Source organism: Cervus elaphus, chromosome 11, assembly GCF_910594005.1.
Source record: "Cervus elaphus chromosome 11, mCerEla1.1, whole genome shotgun sequence".
NCBI lineage: Eukaryota > Metazoa > Chordata > Mammalia > Artiodactyla > Cervidae > Cervus > Cervus elaphus.
The window spans coordinates 16,835,423-16,857,284 of record NC_057825.1 but is presented as its reverse complement, the minus strand read 5'-3'; the positions used below and the strand labels follow the sequence as shown (position 1 = coordinate 16,857,284).

Genomic DNA, 21,862 nt, shown 5'->3' with positions numbered 1-21,862 from the left:
CTGTACATTTCCAAAGAGAAACTAATCCTTAGAATCACTGAACGTGAGGTCCGGGGACGGGGGTGCCATGGGAAGCCGAGAGGAAGTGGTTGAGAGCAGAAAACTGTGTCTCGGCACCTCCAGGAAGGTGAGATCAAAGTCCTATTTGGTGCCACACAAGTCTTGGGGGACCCACGGGCTTGGGGCTCCATAGGCTGTTGCGGCTGTAGTTCTCCTGCCAGCATGTGAGCATTCAAAGGGACCCAGGCCTCATAATTAACCATCAGACTGTGCAGAGATTCTGTGCTTACCAGCTCTCAACTCATCCTCTCACCTTTTCCGACTCCTGGCAACCCCAGCCCTCTCACGAGGAGAGCATATTGGGAATATCTCAGGGTGTCCTAAGATGTGAACGTATTCCAGGGATGTGGACTTTGAGCATCCCCCGGGTTCCAGCCTGGGGTACCTGTGCTGTATAAGATGGCCAACCTGGCCCCAGGCTATGACTCGAATACGATAGCACCTTTTACAGGGATAGCGTGGGGAGGAAGAGGTGTGTAGTCTAGGAAGTCTGTGTAGTCTGTGTGTAGGAAGAGGTGATAAGTCTCTGAAGACTCCTACATCCCTGCTCTAAGGGGAGGAGAGAGAGATCAGAGGAGAAGTCAGCCCTGCCCCACGGGGACTGGGAACCCTGCTCTGGCTCATCTAAAGTAGAATTTAGGAGGACTTCCCTGGTGGTCCAGTGGTTAAGCCTTCACCTTCCACTGCAGGGGTTGCAGGTTCAATCCCCACTGGGGGAGCTAAGATCATACATGCCTCATAGCCAAAAAAAAAAAAACAGTACCTAAACAACAGAAGCAGTATCTTAACAAATTCAGTAAAGAGTTTTTAAATGGCCCACATCAAAAAAATATACACAGATTAAAAAATAAATTTTAGTAGAATTTAGGGAGGCTGACCACTGGGTAAAGTAGAATTCTTAGTTTAGTGTCCAAGGGCCTCTGAGATGCCCCCTGGCCCCGCCCCAGGCCTTGATCTCTGCACAATTCACCCCAGTGTCACCCTGAACCCTGGAACTCAACCCACGTCATGACCCCCGTCCTCCCTTCCACTTCTCTTGTAACGGTTTTGGGACACGTGGCCGTTTCTACATGGTGTTTTCATCCTTTAGGTCTTATAACATTTGCCTTCCCCCAAGTACAAGCTTGAGACATGTATGCTGAGCTGAACTGGCCTCAAGAGAATGGGCACAGATGTACAAAAGTATACAGAAATAAAAGACAGTGTGCCCGGACAGCGGAATGAGTGGAAGCAAAGAGGGCAGCTGTGGAGGTGGGCAAAGCCAGCCACCGAGGTGGGATCAGCGCTGGACGGCCTGGAGCACAGCCTGACCTCCCTGGGTCTCTGTTTCATCACGATCAGGGTGATAAAGCCTATCTCGTGAGGTTTCCGCAAGGGGTGAAATCAGGCTCTCTGTGCACAAGCCCATCGGGGCCTGGACAGAGGAAACCTGCAACGACCGCTGCCTGGATCGGGTGCTTCATGACACGGTCAACACCGAACTGAGGGCAACCCGGCTTTGAAGTGATTCTTAGAGAAAATAAAACCCTAAGCTCCCCGATGTTTAATATAAATGCACCACATCCTAATTGCAAATGTTTTTAAGAAGCAGTCGGGGGAGGGGGTGGCCACCTGCTGCACTGTCCCCGGTGCTGAAAGTGAGTCCTCCTCGGCAACCATGGCGGCGGCGGTCCAGAAGGACAAAGGTGAAGCTGTAGCCCCTGGACAGCCCGCCCCCACCGCCTCCGCCGCCTGAGCCGAGCTCGGTAAGAGGCATGGGGGTGCTGAGTGATCATGGTGAAGCTGGGCAGGGAGACAGCACCCTGGCCTTCCTCCTCACTCTGCCGGGCAGCCATCTGTGCCTGGACAGCCAGCCAGGCCCCTCAAACCCGACTGTCTGTCTGTCTGTGCATCTATGCACCTGTAAACCTGTGTGTCTGTGTATCCATGTGTCTATGCATCTGTGTGTCTGTGCATCTGTGTGTCTGTCCATCTGTGCATCTGTGCGTTTGTGTGTCTGTCCACCTGTGTGTCCATGCATCTGTGTGTCTGTGCATCTGTGTCCACTGTGTGTGTGTGTGTCTGTTCACCTATGTATCTGTGCATTTATGCATCTGTGTGTCTGGCTGCCTGTGTGTCTCTGCATCTGTGAGGCAGGCGGACTGGCCTAGAACCAGGAAGGGCCTCCCCAGGAAGGAGGAAAGGGTCTGCGTGGGGGTGAGTAGTAGGGATGGGTTGTGCGCCCTCCACCCCAGCACAGATCACACACGACAGCTGATTCAGAGGAAAGTCTCACTGCCAGAACAAAGGCGCTTTGTCAGCCTGTGGCCTGTACTCCCTGACAAGGCCCCGCAGGTCTGAGACCCTCGGACTTAACCCCCAGCTGTGGGCAGGCTTTAGGCCTGGGAACATCACCTACCCAAGGACAAAAGCAAAGACCGAAAGGCCCCGTTTTCCTTTGACTCCCATGTTGTCAGGCACTCACACAGGGAACCCAGGGTCAAGGACACCTGTGCCTGCGTGCGGGCCAAGCCCCTGCCACCCTCTGCCGAGACTCAGAATATCGATCGGCCAGCCTGGGACCTTCTGGGAAGTCCACTGTGGTCACACGGATGATCCCAGGAGAGTGGACACGGAGGCCTTGGCCTGGCCCCAAAAGCCACATTGCAGGCCCGGGAACTCGCCGCTGTGACTGAGGAGAGGCCGCCACGTCACCAGCTGAAGGTGTGGTCTCGGCCAGCCCGTGCAACACCCAAAGGGGCTGGGGGCTCCCTCAGCACCCCCGGCGGGTCCCCCGGCCACTTTCTCAAGGTCCGTGCTGAGCAGTCGGCAGGGAACTCAGGACCTTCCTTCTCGGCGGGCTGCTCTACCTGAAACAGGGCTTTCTATTTCTTTTTCTTTCTCCCTATTTCCTCCCACTGAGCGATGGAAGGAGAGCAAACAGGGCTTGTCCGTCTTGTGTCCATCTGTCTGTGCGCACCGTGTCCATCACAGCAGCAAGTGAGCTGGCTCGGCTTCAGCTTTCCACCCTGCCTTTTGTGCTTTCTGGACCTTTCCTGGCTCCACAGGAGTGTCCGTCCAGGGCAGGGGCCTCCACAGGGTGGAGCTGATGGGACCGGCCGTGCGTCCCGGGATCGAGGAACCAAGATCCGCACTGCAGCCAGGCTGCGGGCCGCGGGCCAGCCCTCCGCAGGCGTCCACCACGGGCGCAGAGTCCACCACGGGCGCAGCGGCCCCTGCGGTCCCACCCGCTGTCGGGGCCTAGTGGGCACATCCAAGATTGTGGGGCCTCAGTCCGGGAGAGAAGCTGAGAAGCCAGAGTGGGCAACTCAAAACAGGCAGGTCGGGACTGGGTGCTGAGAGGGCGGGGGTGCCAGATCCCCAGGGTCCTACAGGGCAACACCCAGGGTGACACATGGGGTGACACAGAGGGCCTACAGGGTGACACATGGGGTGACACCTGGGGCCCACAGGGTGACACACGGGGTGCCTACAGGGTGACACCTGGGGTGACACATGGGGTAACACAGAGTGCCTACAAGGGAATACACAGGGTGACACACGGGGTGCCTACAGGGTGACACACGGGGTGCCTACAGGGTGACACATGGGGCCTACAGGGTGACACACGGGGTGACACACAGGGTGACACATGGGGTGCCTACAGGGTGACACATGGAGCCTACAGGGTGACACACGGGGTGACACCTGGGGCCTACAGGGTGACACACGGGGTGCCTACAGGGTGACACATGGGGCCTACAGGGTGATACACGGGGTAACACCTGGGGCCTACAGGGTGACACACGGGGCCTACAGGGTGACACATGGGGTGCCTACAGGGTGACACACAGGGTGCCTACAGGGTGACACCTGGGGCCTACAGGGTGACACACGGGGCCTACAGGGTGACACCTGGGGCCTACAGGGTGACACACAGGGTGCCTACAGGGTGACACCTGGGGCCTACAGGGTGACACACGGGGTGCCTACAGGGTGAGACACGGGGCCTACAGGGTGACACACGGGGTGACACCTGGGGCCTACAGGGTGACACACGGGGTGACACACAGGGTGACACACGGGTACCTACAGGGTGACACACGGGGCCTAAAGGGTGACACACGGGGTGCCTACAGGGTGACACACGGGGCCTACAGGGTGACACACAGGGTGACACACAGGGGGCCTACAGGGTGACACATGGGGTGCCTACAGGGTGACACACGGGGTGACACCTGGGGCCTACAGGGTGACACACAGGGTGACACACAGGGTGACACACGGGGTGCCTACAGGGTGACACATGGGGCCTACAGGGTGACACACGGGGTGACACACAGGGTGACACACGGGGTGCCTACAGGGTGACACATGGAGCCTACAGGGTGACACACGGGGTGACACCTGGGGCCTACAGGGTGACACACGGGGTGCCTACAGGGTGACACATGGGGCCTACAGGGTGATACACGGGGTAACACCTGGGGCCTACAGGGTGACACACGGGGCCTACAGGGTGACACATGGGGTGCCTACAGGGTGACACACAGGGTGCCTACAGGGTGACACCTGGGGCCTACAGGGTGACACACGGGGCCTACAGGGTGACACCTGGGGCCTACAGGGTGACACACAGGGTGCCTACAGGGTGACACCTGGGGCCTACAGGGTGACACACGGGGTGCCTACAGGGTGAGACACGGGGCCTACAGGGTGACACACGGGGTGACACCTGGGGCCTACAGGGTGACACACGGGGTGACACACAGGGTGACACACGGGGTGCCTACAGGGTGACACATGGGGCCTACAGGGTGACACATGGGGTGACACACAGGGTGACACACGGGGTGCCTACAGGGTGACACATGGAGCCTACAGGGTGACACACGGGGTGACACCTGGGGCCTACAGGGTGACACACGGGGTGCCTACAGGGTGACACATGGGGCCTACAGGGTGACACACGGGGCCTACAGGGTGACACACGGGGTGACACCTGGGGCCTACAGGGTGACACACGGGGCCTACAGGGTGACACACAGGGTGACACCTGGGGCCTACAGGGTGACACACAGGGTGCCTACAGGGTGACACATGGGGCCTACAGGGTGATACACGGGGTGACACCTGGGGCCTACAGGGTGACACCTGGGGCCTACAGGGTGACACACGGGGTGACACCTGGGGTGACACCTGGGGTGCCTACAGGGTGATACATGGGGTGACACCTGGGGTGCCTGCAGGGTGACACAGGGTGACACGGGGCACCACAGCTCAAAGAGTGGGCAGGGTGGGGGAAGGGACTCTGCTTTCAAGGAAAGCATTTGCAGAGTCAGCTCTCTGAGCACCCCTCTAAGTGTTCTCTGGGATCTATGGAGGCCCAGAACTGAAAAAGGTTAAAAAAGTCTAAGCATTAAGAGGAGTTACACTGCTGCTCGATCCCATAAACACACCGAGAGCCAGCGCCATGCAGAGCTACTTGGGAGCGCACAGAGACCCCCTCCCCCAGGGGGCGGGGGGACCCTCCCCGGCAGAGGTCACAGTGCTCTCCGTACATCAGACACTGGAGCTCAGGGCCAAGGCCAAGCTGGACATCAGGTTGAGCCTGGTCCCTCTGAAGGACCCCACTGAAGGCCAGCTCCTTCCCGACCATCACATCCTCCAAACACCCACAGAGCATGCGCACATGTCAGGGAATTTAAAAGGGAATTTTTGTAAATGCAGCTTCTTCATTCACTGACTATGAGCACGACCTTCCAGGGAATGTCAGAGCCCAGGACACCCACGGACCTCTCTGCCGAGCTCACCATCCACTCAGCCGGGTAAACCCTGGTAACCGTGGGGAGAAGGGATGCGGTCTCCTTGGAGCTCCAGGGATGGAGCTTTGATCAGAGCGTGTTTATCACTTTAGAACAATCACTCCATGGCAGAGATCCAGTTAGGTTAGAGAAACTAGCGAGAGCTCTGCTAAGATAGCTAGGGGCAGAGAGACCAGTGAGAACATTGCTGAAGACCACTAACAATTTGGACGTGGCCTCCCTGTTTTCCGTAGTGCATGTCAGCAGCAAAAGACTATCAGGTGTGAGGGCATGGACCTTAAAGCAGCAGGCCTTCCAGAACGTGGTGCTGAGGCTACTCACTGAGCCCACGTGCCAGCAGATTACAACAGAGCATCTCTGAATACATACCAGTAGTGAAACAGAAAGAATACTTCTCTAAGGTTCAGGAGACCCAGACATAAGACGTGATTGCACCTTAAATTCACAAACTCTTAGACAATTCCGCAACCCCTTGGAAGCCTCAGCACCATCATCTATAATCTGAGGTTAATAACAAATGCCCCGCGTCTCACAGGGTGGTAATGGGGATGGCATAAATGAAACAGGAAAGCATCAGGGGTGTCCATACAGGAGCATGAAGACAGGGAGCCGACGGCCCCTTCTGCTCTCGGCACCTCTGACTCTCTAGTTTGGCCACTTCACAACTATTTCAGGTATACCCACATGCCAGACACCAAAGCTACCAAGGCAATTAAGGAAAGCGCCATCCTCAAAGAGTTTATAAGAAAATAAATGACCGTGACTGGGCATCTTGTCCTAGGAAAATAGAAACAAGAGAGGAGTTTGCTAGTCCACAGCCAATACACAATTCTCTATGAATCAGACCCCCTTACCATGTAATCTGGGCTATTTTGGAACAGCCTTAAGAAGGTTCAGAGGGATCACCTCATTGTCAATGTCTTAGAGGGCTCACGGCCATGGGATATTTTTATAGCCTCTCTCGGAGTCAAGAGCAGTGCAGATTTTGTACTCATTCTGAATTTAACTAGTATTTAAGTGTGCTGATTATAGCTGCAAATACACTTTTTATTCCAGTTTGTGGTTGGAGAGGTGGCTGGGGAAGAAGCCTTGGAAATTTACAGCACAGAAATAGCATGTGGTCTGTCTGTTTGAAGGAACCGATCCTTCCATGAGCAGCAAGGAGGCCAGCAAAGGGCCTGAAGCAAAGACAGGACAATGAACCGAGGCTTTTTGTCACCACATCCCTGTTACCAGGGGCTTCCCAGGCGGCACTAGCAGTAAAGAAGCCACCTGTCAAAGCAGGAGACCTAAGAGACGTGGGTTCAATCCCTGGTTCAGGAAGATCCCCTGGAGGAGGAACTGGCAACCCACTCCAGTATTCTTGCCTGGAGAATCCCATGGACAGAGGAGCCTGGTGGGCTACAGTCAGTGGGGTCTCAAAGAGTCAGACACAACTGAAGTGACTTAGTACACAGCCCAGCCTGTTACTATAGTCTGGGAGAGACCCCCAAAGAAGCAGGCAGCAGCCTCAGGGCTGGGGTTTAAGAAGACCCAGGACACAGCAAGTCTAGCTGGTGCACTGGGGTCACCCAAGCAACACATCTAGACATGATCTGAATATGAAGAAAATGATGCAAGTAGAAATGTGGAAATCACTTTCTAACTGGCTTTGCCTGAAGGAGCAGCTCTCCTGTTTGTGGAGATGAACTACTGGTGGCAGAAGAGCCTAGAAAAGACGGCAAAACCTAAATTCTGGTCCAGCCACCAGTATCCTGGGGACCCTCTGAGGTCACCAGATTCTCCTCTACTGAATTAGGGGTTCAAGGGAACGGCCTTTAACCTTGGGGTTCCTGCACATCCCCTGTTCTCTCCCAGGGGTCAAGAGTGGGGAGATCTTAGCTAATATGGGCCACCAGTGCCCCAAGTTTATTCCAATCTAAGCCTACTTATTTTTAAGACATCAGGCTTCCAGAAGACTGCTTCGAAGAATGGATCACTCAACCACCTCCCCAAAATAAGTCTGGAAATCCCTGTGCGATGTTAGCAACACGACTTCCATTAAGCAGAACACTCTGCAATTCCACATCCAGACTCGTGGCTGCTGCCTGGCAGGGATGTGTGCAGAAGAGGGCATGGAGAGCTTGCCCCATAGGGTCTGGCATGGCACTGGCCTCCTAATACACGCTTTTGACAATGCAACCCTCGTATGTCCCAGAATTTCAAGTCATTGCGAAAAACATGGGACAGACAGGTTTCTTTTCAAGCAAATACACTCCTGCCTGGCCTTTTTTTTTTTTTTTTTTTTGAGAGAGAAGATGATGTGAGTTTCTTTATAAATACATTAGAAAGTAAGGGCAAAATGAAATTATAGGATAAGAAAATCTAGAACATCATATTGATAACTAATGTTAACGCTGTTATTTCCTTTCTCTATAATGGATGAAGGAAGCCCCCATGTTATATACAGATTAAATCTGGACCAGGCATCTAATCCAAACTGACCAACAAATATTTCTTTATACTAACACGTGTTGCTCCCATTTCACTGCCCATCTATGTAGGAGTCAGTTGGTAAAGAATCCGCCTGCAATGCAGGAGACCCCGGTTCAATTCTTCGGTGGGGAAGATCACCTGGAGAAGGAAATGGCAACCCATCCCAGTGTTCTTGCCTGGGAAATCCCATGGACAGAGGAGCTTGGTAGCTACAAAGAAATTTGTAATCGTAAATGCATTTACTTAAAAAGAAATCTGAAAATCACTGAGCTGTCTCTAGTCTAAGAAGTTAAAAAGCAACTGCAGAATAAACACACAGTAAGTAGAAGGAAAGATCTATTAACAGATAAAAAGAAAATACAAAATTAAAGACAGCCATAGAGTCAAAAGTATTTTTCTTTGAAAATAATAATAAAACATACACTGTCTGGCAGGTTGGTCAAGAAAAAATGAAAGAGATATAGCCCAATTAACATATTCATAATGAAAAAAAGCTAGCAGGGATTTAAAGCAAAATGAATGATTTTATGCTAATTTTAACCTGAAAAACAGGTAACTATGAATATACTCCTAGAAAAATATAATTTAAGAAAACTGAAAGAAGTCCAGTTTAAAAAGAAACAGGAGTTCAGATCATTTTAAACACCTTGAAAAAATCAGATAAATATCTAGCAAAAAGGAAACCACGAGTTCTTGCTTTTAGCTGAGTACTACCAAAATTTCATGAGCAGATTAATTCAAATCATACACAAATTCTTGCAAGAAATAGGGGGAAAAAAGGAAAAATAGGAAATAAAAACCTCTCTCTAAATCAGACAAAAGCAGTTAAGGAAAGGAAAAATATAAGCCAAAGTTACTCATGAGTAAAGAAACAAAAATTTAAAGCAAAATAAAAGCAAATAGAATCCAGATGTGCATCAGGCACGTACTTAGGGGGGAAAGTAAAGTCAAACAAGCTAGATTTATTGTAGGCATAGAAGAGAGTTCACCATTGAAATAAGTCAGGTGTGTCAGATAACACAGTAAGAAGAAAACAGTGGAAACCATACCTTCACCCTAATAGATACAGAACAGTCTTTGATAAAACTCAACATACACTTGTGATTAAAGCAGAAAACAAAACTCTGCAAAACAGAACCATAAGGGAACCTCCTAACCTAATAAAGGGTATTTGGAAAAAAGTGACAGCAAACATTGGTCTTAATTAAATAAGAACATTTCTTATAAAGATGAGGAACAATGAAGGGCTAGCTTATATTGCTTCAGTTCACTATTATATTAGAGTTCTAACTCAAACAAAGAAGACAGGAAAAAGAAAAAATGCCAGAAATGAAAAGAAATAAACCATATTTCAATTATTCACAAATGACTTTACTTCTAGGAGGATCTATAGACAAAAATATTAGAATTACTAGAAGTTTAATTAAGTGTCTGGACGCAAGATATGTATAAATATCAATTAGACTTTTATCCTTTGCAAAAATGACATCTCCTAAGGCATCCCGAAACTAAGGTGGCTGGAAACAAATGTGTCACATGGACCTAGGAGCATACAGAAAATGAGTAAGACCCATTCACAAAAGTGGACAACTTGCCCCAAATATATGGATAGAACACAAATCTATGGATAGTGATACAATGTTCATGGATAGGAGAACTCAATATAAAAATTAAACTCAATTCTTTCTCAACTGACCTATAGATTGAAAGCAATCCAAATAAATCCCCCACCGGTTTTGTTGTTGTTTTTGTCATTGTTATTCCTGTTTCATAACTTAACTCTAAATTTCTATAGAATGGCAAAAGTCCAAGGACAAATATCCAAAAGTCCAAGGGCAAATATGAAAAAAAAGTCCAAATATCACCCCATAAGAGGAAAAAGGTGAAAGAACCAAATATGAAGGTGTCACAGAGAATTACAGTAATTAAGAGCAGGCAACACTGATACAGAAGTGGGCAAATTAACCAAGACACAGAGAGAAAAGACACGGAAACAAACCCATGCACCTGGGGAGACAGGACACCACAGGCTGTGTATCCCAGATACCTGGAAAAACGGATTATTCAATAAGTGGTACTAGGAGAATTTACTCATCATGGATAAAACCAACACTGGATTCCTATATCACACACAAAAATTAACTTCAAGTAATTTTAAAATAGGTAAAGGAAATAAGGGAGTAACTTATAACCTTGGGACCCAGAAGAAAATCTTAAAGGAAAGACTCTAACCGTAAATGGGCAAGGTTGTCTATATAAAATACGCTAAAAATCAAGAAAAGCACCTTGTGAAAACATACAGCACAAACTAGAAGGTGATCTTTTTTAACACGTGAAACCACCATTGTGAGTCTTCTGAATATGTAAAGAATGCTTTCAAGTGGATGAAAAAACATAACCCAGTGAGAACCGACATCAAGGAGATGAACAGTCTTTTTACAGTAAATGAAACAGATGATAATTAAATATGTGAAAGAAGCTCAAAACTGCTGGTACATTAAGTTCACTCTACTATTAATTTGTCAAAAATTAAGAAGGCCAATGACACCAAGTGTCGGGATAAGACAAGCGTAAATCTTAAAGGACACTTTTATTCACTGCTGGTAACAATGTGCATTGATATAACCACTGTGTAAATTAACAGGGCATTTTCTTGTAAAGTTGGTCATAAATTAGCCTTTCTTTAGTCCCAAACTCTCCTCCCTGGTATATAACCAAAAGAAAAAGAAATGGCATATGTGCAGCAGAGATATGTGCAAGAATATAAATAGCAGGGTATTTTGTGACAGCAAAAGACTGAAAATAACTCAAACACCCACTGACAGGAGGAAGCATGGATGTTAACCTTATCAGATATTATATAAGTGAGATGAATAAATATAGCTGCACAGAACAAGGCTGTTAAACCTAGAATCAAAACACCAAACAACATCATGAGACAACTTTTAACGAGTAGTATTACATATATTTTTAGGGATACGGACTACCAAATGCAGCAAGGAAAGATGAAAGGATAGTGCAGGGAAGGGCAGTCAGATAAAAGAAAACGTCCACATCGGGGTCATGGTGTTGGTGATGATTTTGTTTGAGACAGGTTCATTAATTACACTTCGTAACTCACATATATAAAGTGTTATATGTATCAGATCCAACCTATCAGATGTTTTTTAAAAGATATGATTAGATATAATCCGGTTCAGATTTAAAACGGATATCTTTCCAGGTATACTAAATTTTCCAGATGGTGAAACTAAAAAACAAATTAAAAATTATTAGTGTTATTTTCCTGGGGAGGACAAAGAGATGAGGCATTTACACTTGTGTTTAATAATTTGTATTTTAATAATTTTACTACATGCATGTGAAGTGAAAGTTAAAAGTCACTCAGTCGTGTCTGACTCTGCGACCCCATGGATTGCAGTCCATGGAATTCCCCAGGCCAGAATACTGGAGTGGGTAGCCTTTTCCTTCTCCAGGGCATCTTCCCAACCCAGGAACTGAACTCAGGTCTCCCGTATGGTAGGTGGATTCTTTACCAGCTGAGCCACAAGGGAAGTCCACTACATGCATATATGTATTAAAAATATTAAGTAACCAGTTTAAATTGGTGAACTTCAGAAACTCAGAGGCTGAGAGCAACAAGAGCTCCTCAATGGATTCCAATGGACCACTGTTGATTTATTGTCAATGTATTTAAAGAAAACAGGGATGTCTGGGCTGAGCTGGTGGCCAGATCTCTGAGTGGATATTCTAGACCATGTCCACACGCCACCCCCACCCAAAGCCTCCATTCACCTCCCTGGCCAGGAAGATAGCTCTGGGTTCAAGAAGTCAAGAAGTTCAAGGAATCAAGAAGTCAGATTCAAACTCCAATACCAGGTCTTAAGGTCTATGGATTTCACGATCCTTTTTAATTAAGAAGACTCCTTTAGGTCCTATCCTATAAAAGAACAGGATCATGTACTTCTAATTTCTTCTCTATTCTAATGGAAACTTTTCAATTCTCTTAAAAAAAAAAAGAACTATGAAATGCTTTCCCTTGGCTAGGCCCCTCTTTAGAGATTGTGAAATGTGATTTTTTCCCCCAGCTTGGAACAATTTATACATGAAACATCCTGCCTCTTGTTAGTCCTCACATTCAGTTCACTCACTCACACAGTCTGCTCTTCATTCTGATGTTTCAAAACCCCATAGTGCATCTGATTTTCTTTCTAGGGGGTGCTGGTGATAAGATTACACTCTCTGATGTTCACTTCAGCTTGCACTACTGTGTTGAACTTGAGCTGGGCAGAGAGGATTTAGAACAAAATTACAAAGTACCTTGCAAAGTATCTTGTAGGCCGACACTACTTGCAAACTATCTGGTAGAGTCGACACTTCCTAACACATCTAGGGGTGGCAGCCCCAGAACCCGTTGGCCTCATGACAGCCTCATCTCTTCCCACACTAATCCTGCCCACTAATGGACTGAAAGTGATGTTCCTGAACTCTGCAAATTCATCAGGTTCAATATATATGGCCCTTCCCTCAACTGGGTAGTGACTACTCGGGATATCTTTAGATTTCCGCAAAGCACAGGCCAACTCCTCTTTATTAAAGAGGCTCTTTCACAACTCCAACGCCCAGAGAGGACCCCATCCCACTGCCACCAACTTCTTGCTTGAAGATGTCTCGCAAACCTAAATAATGTCCATTTTTAACCAAGCTCTTTTCCAAGACTTCCTATTCCTCCCTGCTTTCCAGGTGCTGCAAGTCCATCCAAAACCTTCTTTATAGGCAGAAAGGTCAAGTGAGATGTGGAAGCTGGGTGTGCTGGGTTAGCTGGGCTCCACCATTTCCCAGCTGCATCATCCTGAACAAGTCACTTTGGGTCTTAGTTTTCTCAGCTGGACCGTGGGAACAACAGTAGCTATCATCACGGGAGAACTGCAGAAGCCAACAGCACACACACGGAGGTTCAAGTATAAACTCCCAGGCCGGATACCAACGAAAGCTGTCAGCAGACATCCTTTGCTATTTCATCTCTCCCTAGACATGAGGATGGTGGCTTCAGGAGCCCGAGAATAAATCAAGGTTGTGGCTTCTTTCTGCTGTGCTGGAAGGCATCCCTCAGTCCCATCCTCCAAATTCCTACAGCCCTCCCTAGGAACCTGACCACCCCTCCCCTGAGCACAAAACGCACAAAACGCACATCAAGACCACGGGAACGCCGGGCCCTCCTCACAGCTGTGCTTCCTGTCATCTTGTTTGCATCTTCTGCGCTCCCAAGGTCCGCCCTCTCCACCCCTCCCTCAGGCCCCAGAGGAGGCTGCAGGTGGTCATTCCATTTGCATTTGGTTCCTGATCAGTAGCGAATAGCTGAATGTTGTTTACACATCGTGAGAATCGAGCCCACCCTTCAGGCACAGCGGATCGTCACCAGGGACTTCCGGGTAGGTAGGGCGGCAGTGCTGTCATTCCCATTTTAACAAAGAAGAAATCCAGGCTCTGAGATGCCAGTGACTTTCCCAGCTCTGATTTCCTGGTGGCTCAGATGGTAAAGCATCTCCCTGCAATGCAGGAAATCTGGGTTCAATCCCTGAGTTGGGAAGATCCCCTGGCAACCCACTCCAGTACTCTTGCCTAGAAAATTCCATGGATGGGGAAGACTGGTGGGCTACAGTCCATGGGGTCACAAAGAGTCGGATAGGACTGAGCGCCTTCACTTTCACTTCCCTCAGCTCCTGGGAAGGAAGGGGTAAAGCTGGGCCTGGACCTGCCTTCTGACTCCCCGTGTCCACCTCTTCCACCACAACACAGAGCTTTGAATCTGCTCTACGTGCCCCAAAGGAGAGATTTTCTGGTTTTCCTAGGGAGGAACCGAGCTACAGCCGACAATAACTTTTTACAAGTACACAGGACTTTAGCACATTCCTCAGTTATCATAAAATTATAGAAGAATTTTAAATAGTTGCAGAAGATACAACTTCCGGCATACTGGAAATATTGTCTTTTTAAAATAAAGTAGAAACAGTTGAAAGAAGTGTAATTTCTAGCATATCATTTATCCTTTTAAATATCCATGAATAGCTAAAGCAATCCTGAGAAAGAAGAACGAAGATAAACACGTCCTGACTTCAAACTATATGACAAAGCGACAATAATCAAAACAGTGCAGCATTGGCATAAAACAGACACACAAATCAATGGAACATAATAAAAATCCTAAAAGTTTCTGCATGGCAAAAGAAATCATCAACAAAGTGAAAAGGCAACTGGTAGTATGGGAAAAAATATTTGTAAATCCCCTATCTGATAAGGGGTTAACATCCAAAATATAGAAAGAACTCATATCACTCCATAGTAAAAATACAAATAATCCAATTTTGAAATGGGCAAAGAACTTAAACAGATATTTTTCCAAAGGAGATGTACAAATGGCCAACAGGTAGATGAAAATATATGCTCAACATCACTACGCATCATGGAAATGCAAATCAAACCACAAGATGCCACCTCACACCTGTTAGAATGTCTGTTATCAAAGAGGCAAGAGATAAATGCTGACAAGGGGGTAGAGAAGAGGGTATCGCTGGACACTGATGATGGAAAGTGTAAACTGGAACAGCCCCTGAGGAAAATAGTATGGCGGCTCCTCAGATTATTAAAAATATAACAAAGGGATCCAGCAGTCCCACTTCTGGGTATACATCTGAAGGAAACAAAATCCTTAACTCAAAGAGATAACTGAAGTCCCATGTTCAGTGTGGCTCTACCCTCTGTAGGCAAGATGTTAGAAACAACCTAAGTGTCTGTTGACAGATGAATGGATAAATATACATATATATGGCATATATAAGGTATAAATATAATGGATCATTTTTCAGCCTTAAAAGAGAGGGAGTCCTGCCATTTGCAGCATGGATGACCTGGTGGCATTATGCAGGTGAAACAAACCAGACCACATGGTATCACTTATATTGAAATCTTAAAAAAAAAAAAAGGAAACTCATAGAAACAGAGGGAAGAAAGGTGGCTGGCAAGTTCAGGGGGTAGGGGAAATAGGGAGCGGTTAGTAAAAGGGTAAAAACTTTCAGTTATAAGATGACTAAGATCTAAGGATCCAACGTATAAATGGTGACTATACAGGCCTCTGTTTTAAACCAATACATTCAGAAAAAATTTCAGAAAAAATATATTCACTTCAATGCACCTCTCCACAGAAAATATCTTAATACATGATTTATCATAAGCATCTTTCAATTAAATGTTTGTCCATATTATTTGCATATTTATCTCCTTCCAATAGTTTAACAGATGAAGACGGTTTTCACTGTTAAGCCAATGAACCAATAAGAATTCCTTTCTATGAAGATTTTACCTTATTTTAAATTCAGATAAGTGTATTTATACATAGTTGATACATAGAATAAATTATGGAATATGCTCATAAAATCAGCCATTAAAATAAGTAAATTCAGGACTAAAATGAGATTGAGGTAAGTCAATTATGTTGTAGTTTTCAATAAATGATAATGACCAGATACTAAAGATTTCCTCACTGACATTAATCAAGCATGTTAACTGTAGCAGAAACCATTAAGTATCATAAAGGATGGCATTTCTTTGGTAAAAAGGCTTGCATGTGTTTGTGAAGCTCTGTTGTTAAGCTTTGGGGAATTAAAAAAAGAAAAAAAAAGGTACTGTATGAAGAAGGAAATGGCAACCCACTCCACTATCCTTGCCTGGAAAATCCCATGGACCAGGGAGCCTGGCAGGCTGCTATCCACAGGGTCACAAAAAGCTGGACACGACTAAACGACTGAGCACACACTCACTGTGCATTTTTTTAATTGAGGAGGGGAAAAAAATTCCATTAATTTTGTTAAGCCACATGATTAAACTTTTCCTTGATTATTTTCCCTGTGTGCCGTCTTTTCTTTGTAACAGTGTCCAATGAATCGGTCCAAATTACTTTAAAAACATTCTATCACTATGCTAACAAATTCTGATGGTTCCCAACCAGCCACAGGAGGGGGTCTAATCCAGACCGGCAGAGTCCAGCCCAAGGGGCCCTGAGCACTGCCTTCCACCCTCTGTCCCTCCCTTCTCTCCACTCTAGACACGTCCCTTCAGCCGTGAAGGGACCTAGTACTCAGCACCCGTTTCTCGCAGTCTCAATTCTGCTCCAACCTGCACTCAAGTTTCGGGAACTGGCATCCCACACCTGCTGGCTAACGTTCATCAGAGGAAAAGATCAGAGCAGAAACCCACCCACGGCTCCTCCTCCAACCCTCTTGGATCTTGCACACAACAGGTACTCATCAAGTATCTGCTGCCTGGATGTCCAGAGAAACTCACACTATCCTGGGAAACAGGCACTTGCTTGTCTCTGACCAGAGGTCCTCGCTGCCACTGGGCCCTGGGACGCGGAGACGGTGAGAATGCTTAGCAGACTTACCCAGCAAATGCTGACTTGAAAGCACAGCCTAGACAACAGCACGTGCAGCTCTCAAAACAAACAGAACAAGAACAGCAACAGCAAAAGCCCAAGAAACTGCAACTGAGACAAACGTGGAAAATGTGACACCGTTACAATTTCTTTTACCAAGACCCTCAGCCAGGGATCTCAGAAGAGCATCTTTATCTTTATGTGTTTCTGTTTCTAAAAATACCGCTGGCCTAACCGCCTCAGCCACTCTGAAACCATGAGAACTAAAGCCGGGTATTGATATTTTCGATTCTAGTTAGTGTTTTAAGCGACCTTTGCCTTAAAGCTTCACCAGCCAAGACTGAGCCCCGTGTCCCAGCTGCAGCCCTCGGAATGCCGGCCGTTCCCAAGGCCACGTCAAAGCCAAGGCTCAGCTAAACTTTCTTTACAGAAGATTTCTTTTCTTATTGATGACATTCTCCAACTGCGGGGGGAGAGGGGAAGGAAAAAAAAAAAACAAAACTCTTGTTTCAGATTTAGCTACTTCAATCACAGAAGCGAGACCTGGGGGTGGTTTATATCCTCCGAAGACTGTTTCTCTTTATAAATCCTAAACATTTAAAAATAGCTTTGCCTGTGCTGGAATGTCATTTTCGGGTATTTGGGCTTCTTCCACACGAATCTTTTTGTGACTGTGAAGCCATTTCAGTTCTTGGAATTTGCTGGAGACAGATTCCCAAACACAGCGTCCTGGGAGGTGGGAGTGGGCCGATGCGGGGAAAAAGCACAAGTCCACTCTGCTTGGCAACCCCTTCTTTTCCAGGGTGCTTTCAAGTTCCCGTCATACCTGGGGAGACTGTGTCCGGACCAGTCAGGGTACTGCAGAGAAAGCTGCAATAACCCTAAAACATTGTAGCTAAGGTCAAAACGCACACACACACTCACACACTCACTCCGTACCCAGGCCTGTGAAGAAGGGGGTGGGGTGGGGGCGGGGCTTGAAAGGTCACTTATCACACTTCCTGTTTCCTTGCAGCACTGATGAGCCAGCTAGAGACCTCCCTCGGCCTCAGCAAAAAAAAATTGTCAGTGAGAAATCAGCAACAGATTCCCAGGATTACTGGAGAAACGCTGGTAATGTCAGTACATGGTACACAGTCAAGGGATTCAATGGGGATTCTCAAGCAGGCCCTTTCACAGTGCAGGCGACAAGGCTGGCCTAGTGGTTAGGACTCCACGCTCTCACTAAGGGTTCAATCCCTGGTCGCAGAACAAACATGCTGCTAGCCAAAAAAGTTAAAAAATAAACTGCAGGTGGTGAAAAGACAAGGCAAGCTGATGAGGACTTGAGGCTGTCAGGAGGGAATGTTGGAATGTAGCTTCCCTAAAGTGCTCCAACAACACAAGAGATGACTCTACACATGGACATCACCAGACGGCCAAATTCAGATTGATTATATTCTTTGCAGCCAAAGATGGAGAAGTTCTATACAGTCAGCAAAAACAAGACCGGGAGTTGACTGTGGCTCAGGTCATGAACTCCTTATTGCAAAATTCAGACTTAAAATGAAGAAAGTAGGGAAAACCAATAGACCAATCATGAGTGTGAGTGAAAAGTTCCTCAGTCGTGTCCGATTCTTTGCAAACCCATGGACAGTCCAAGGAATTCTCCAGGTCAGAATAATAGAAGAGTGGGTAGCCTTTCCCTTCTTCAGGGGATCTTCCCAACCCAGGGATCAAACCCAGGTCTCCTGCATTTCAAGTGGATTCTTCATCAGCTGAGTCACAAGGGAAGCCCATGGTATGACCTAAATCAAATCCCTTATGATTATACAGTGGAAGTGACAAATAGGTTCAAGGAATTAGATCTGATAGACAGAGTGCCTGAAGAACTAGGGACAGAAGTTCATAACATTGAACAGGATGCAGTGATCAAAATCATCCCCATGAAAAAGAAATGCAAAAAGGCAAAATGGTTGTCTGAGGAGGCCTCAAAAATAGCTGAGAAAAGAAGAGAAGCAAAAGGCAAAGGAGAAAAAGAAAGATATATCCATCTGCATCGAGAGTTCCAAAGAATAGCAAGGAGAGATAAGAAAGCTTTTCTAAGTGATCAATGCAAAGAAACTGAGGAAAACAATAAAAAGGGAAACTCCTGAGATCTCTTCAAGAAAATTAGATATCAAAGGAACATTTCATGCAAAGATGAGCACAACAAAAGACAGAAATGGTATGGATCTAACAGAAGCAAAAGATATTAAGAACAGGTGGCAAGAATTCACAGAAGAACTATACAAAAAAGATCTTCACAACCCAGATAATCATGATGGTATGATCATTCACCTAGAGCCAGACATCCTGGAATGCAAAATCAAGTGGGCCTTAGGAAGCATCACTATGAACAAAGCTAGTGGAGGTGATGGAATTCTAGCTGAGCTATTTCAAATCCTAAAAGAAAATGCTGTGAAAGTGCTGCACTCAATATGACAGCAAATCTGGAAAACTCAGCAGTGGCCACAGGACTGGAAAAGGTCAGTTTTCATTCCAATCCCAAAGAAAGGCAATGCCAAAGAATGCTCAAACTACTGCACAATTGCCCTCATCTCACACGCTAGCAAAGTAATGCTCAAAATTTTCGAAGCCAGCCTTCAACAGTACGTGAACCAAGAACTTCCAGATGTTCAAGCTGGATTAAGAAAAGGCAGAGGAACCAGAGATCAAATTGTCAACATCTGTTGAGTTATAGAAAAACCAAGAGAGTTCCAGAAAATCATCTGCTTTATTGACTATGTTAAAGCCTTTGACTGTGTGGATCACAACAAACTGGAAAAATCTTAAAGAGATGGGAATACCAGGTATTCCTGAGAAATCTGTATGCAGGTCAAGAAGCAACAGTTCGAACTGGACATGGAAAAACAGACTGGTTCCAAATTGGGTAAGAAATACATGAAGGCTGGATACTGTCACCCTGCTCATTTAACTTATACGTAGAGTACATCATGGGAAATGCTGGGCTGGATGAAGTACAAGCTGGAATCAAGATTGCCGGGAGAAATATCAGTAACCTCAGATATGCAAATGACACCATCCTTACAGCAGAACTAAAGAGCCTCTTGATAAAAGTGAAAGAGGAGAGTGAAAAAGCTGGCTTAAAACTCAACATTCACAAAACGAAGATCATGGCATGTGTTCCCATCACTTCATGGCAAATAGATGGAGAAAGAATGGAAACAGTAAGAGACTTTATTTTCTTGGTCTCCAAAATCACTGCAGATGGTGACTGCAGTCAAGAAATTAAAAGACACTTGATCCCTGAAAGAAAAGTTATGACCAACCTAGACAGTATATTAAAAAGCAGAGACATTACTTTGCTGACAAAGGTCTGTCTAGTCAAATTTATGGTTTTTCTAGTAATCAGATATGGATGTGAAAGCTGGACCATAAAGAAAGCTAAGTGCCGAAGAATTGATGCTTTTGAACTGTGGTGTTGGAGATGACTCTTGAGAGTCCCTAGGACTGCAAGGAGATCCAACCAGTCCATCCTAAAGGAAATCAGTTCTGAGTATTCATTGGAAGGACTGATGCTGAAGCTGAAGCTCCAGTACTTTGGCCACGTTATGTGAAGAACTGACTCATTGGAAAAGACCCTGATACTGGGAAAGATTGAGGGCGGGAGGAGAAGGGGATGACAGAGGATGAGATGTTTGGATGGCATCACTGACTCGATGGACAAGAGTTTGAGCAACTCAGGGAGTTGGTGATGGGCAGGGAAGCCTGGCGTACTGCCATCCATGGGGTCGCAGAGTCAGACAAGACTGAGCGGCTGAACGGAACTGAAAGTGCCCCATTTCCCCAGGTCCAGGCACACTGACAGCCCACTGCTCCTGTCTTCCCAGCCAAGCCCTCCAGTGTCCCGGTACAGACAGCACTGGCCCTTCCCCAGCCCCTGCTGGCCACCCATTGCCCACCCTGATCTCCTCCTCATGACCCATGTGCTGTCTCCTCAAGTCACCATGGTAACCTCCTGGTGACCTGGGTTATCTCTCTCCTACAGACACTGTTGTTCAGGCAGTCCTTTCATTTTGCCCCTCTGCTCAGCCAAACAATATTCTTTTTTTTTTTAAATTTTTATTGGAGTATCGTTGATTTATAGTGTTGTATTAGTTTCAAGTGCACAGCAAAATGAATCAGATATATATATATATATATATATATATATATATATATATATCTCCATTCTTTTTCAGATTCTTTTTTTTTTTCTTTTTCAGATTCTTTTCCCATACAGATTATTAAAATGATACAAATGAACCTTTTTACAAAACAGAAACAGACTCACAGATCTTGACATTTCAAGTCTTGAGCTACTATGCGCTTAGTTTGCTCAGTCCTGTCCGACTCTGCAACCCCATGGACTGTAGCCCGCCAGGCTTCTCTGTCCATGGGATTCTCCAGGCAAGAATACTGGAGTCGGCTGCCATAAGCTCCTCCAGGGGATCTTCCCAAACCAGGGATCGAACCCAGGTCTTCCACATTGGAGGCGGATTCTTTACCGTCTGAGCCACCAGGGAAGCCCAAGAATGCTGGAGCAGGTAGCCCATCCCTTCTCCAGAGGATCTTCCTGACCCAGGAATCAAACCGGGGTCTTCTGCACTGCAGGTGGATTCTTTACCAACTGAGCTACCTGGGATGCTACTGTGAATGCTTTCAACTGTCTAGATAAACACAGTCATACGGATGGGGGTCTTTCCATCTGTGGCCACGAGCTCCAGGAAGATTCACACCAGGGGATCACTCTGTATCTGCCTCTCCCTGGAGATCTCCTCACTCTTTCTCTTTTTCCCCAAACTAACAAGACCTCCTGCACCATGGAAGTCTCAGCTGATGACTTTGCTTCCAATTTCACAAAGAAAATAGAAGCAATCACAAGAAAATGCCTCTCTGAGCGCCACATGTGTCTGTCATATAGACCATCCCCACCAGTAACTATCTGTGTTCCTCCCTAAACAACCCCACCTGTACACAAACACACCTCCTTCACCTACTCAAGACACAGTCCCAGCAGCCCTCTGTCGTATATTAACTTTTTTTTTCCTCTCTACTAGACCATCCCCAC

The 21,862-nt window shown here is 46.6% G+C and overlaps 1 protein-coding gene across 6 annotated transcripts in view; it reads right to left on the bottom strand.

Moving 5' to 3' along the window:
* Positions 1-21,862, bottom strand: part of RNF144A (ring finger protein 144A) — a 123,364-nt gene that overhangs the window by 68,593 nt on the left and 32,909 nt on the right. The gene's annotated exons all lie outside the window — the stretch shown is intronic.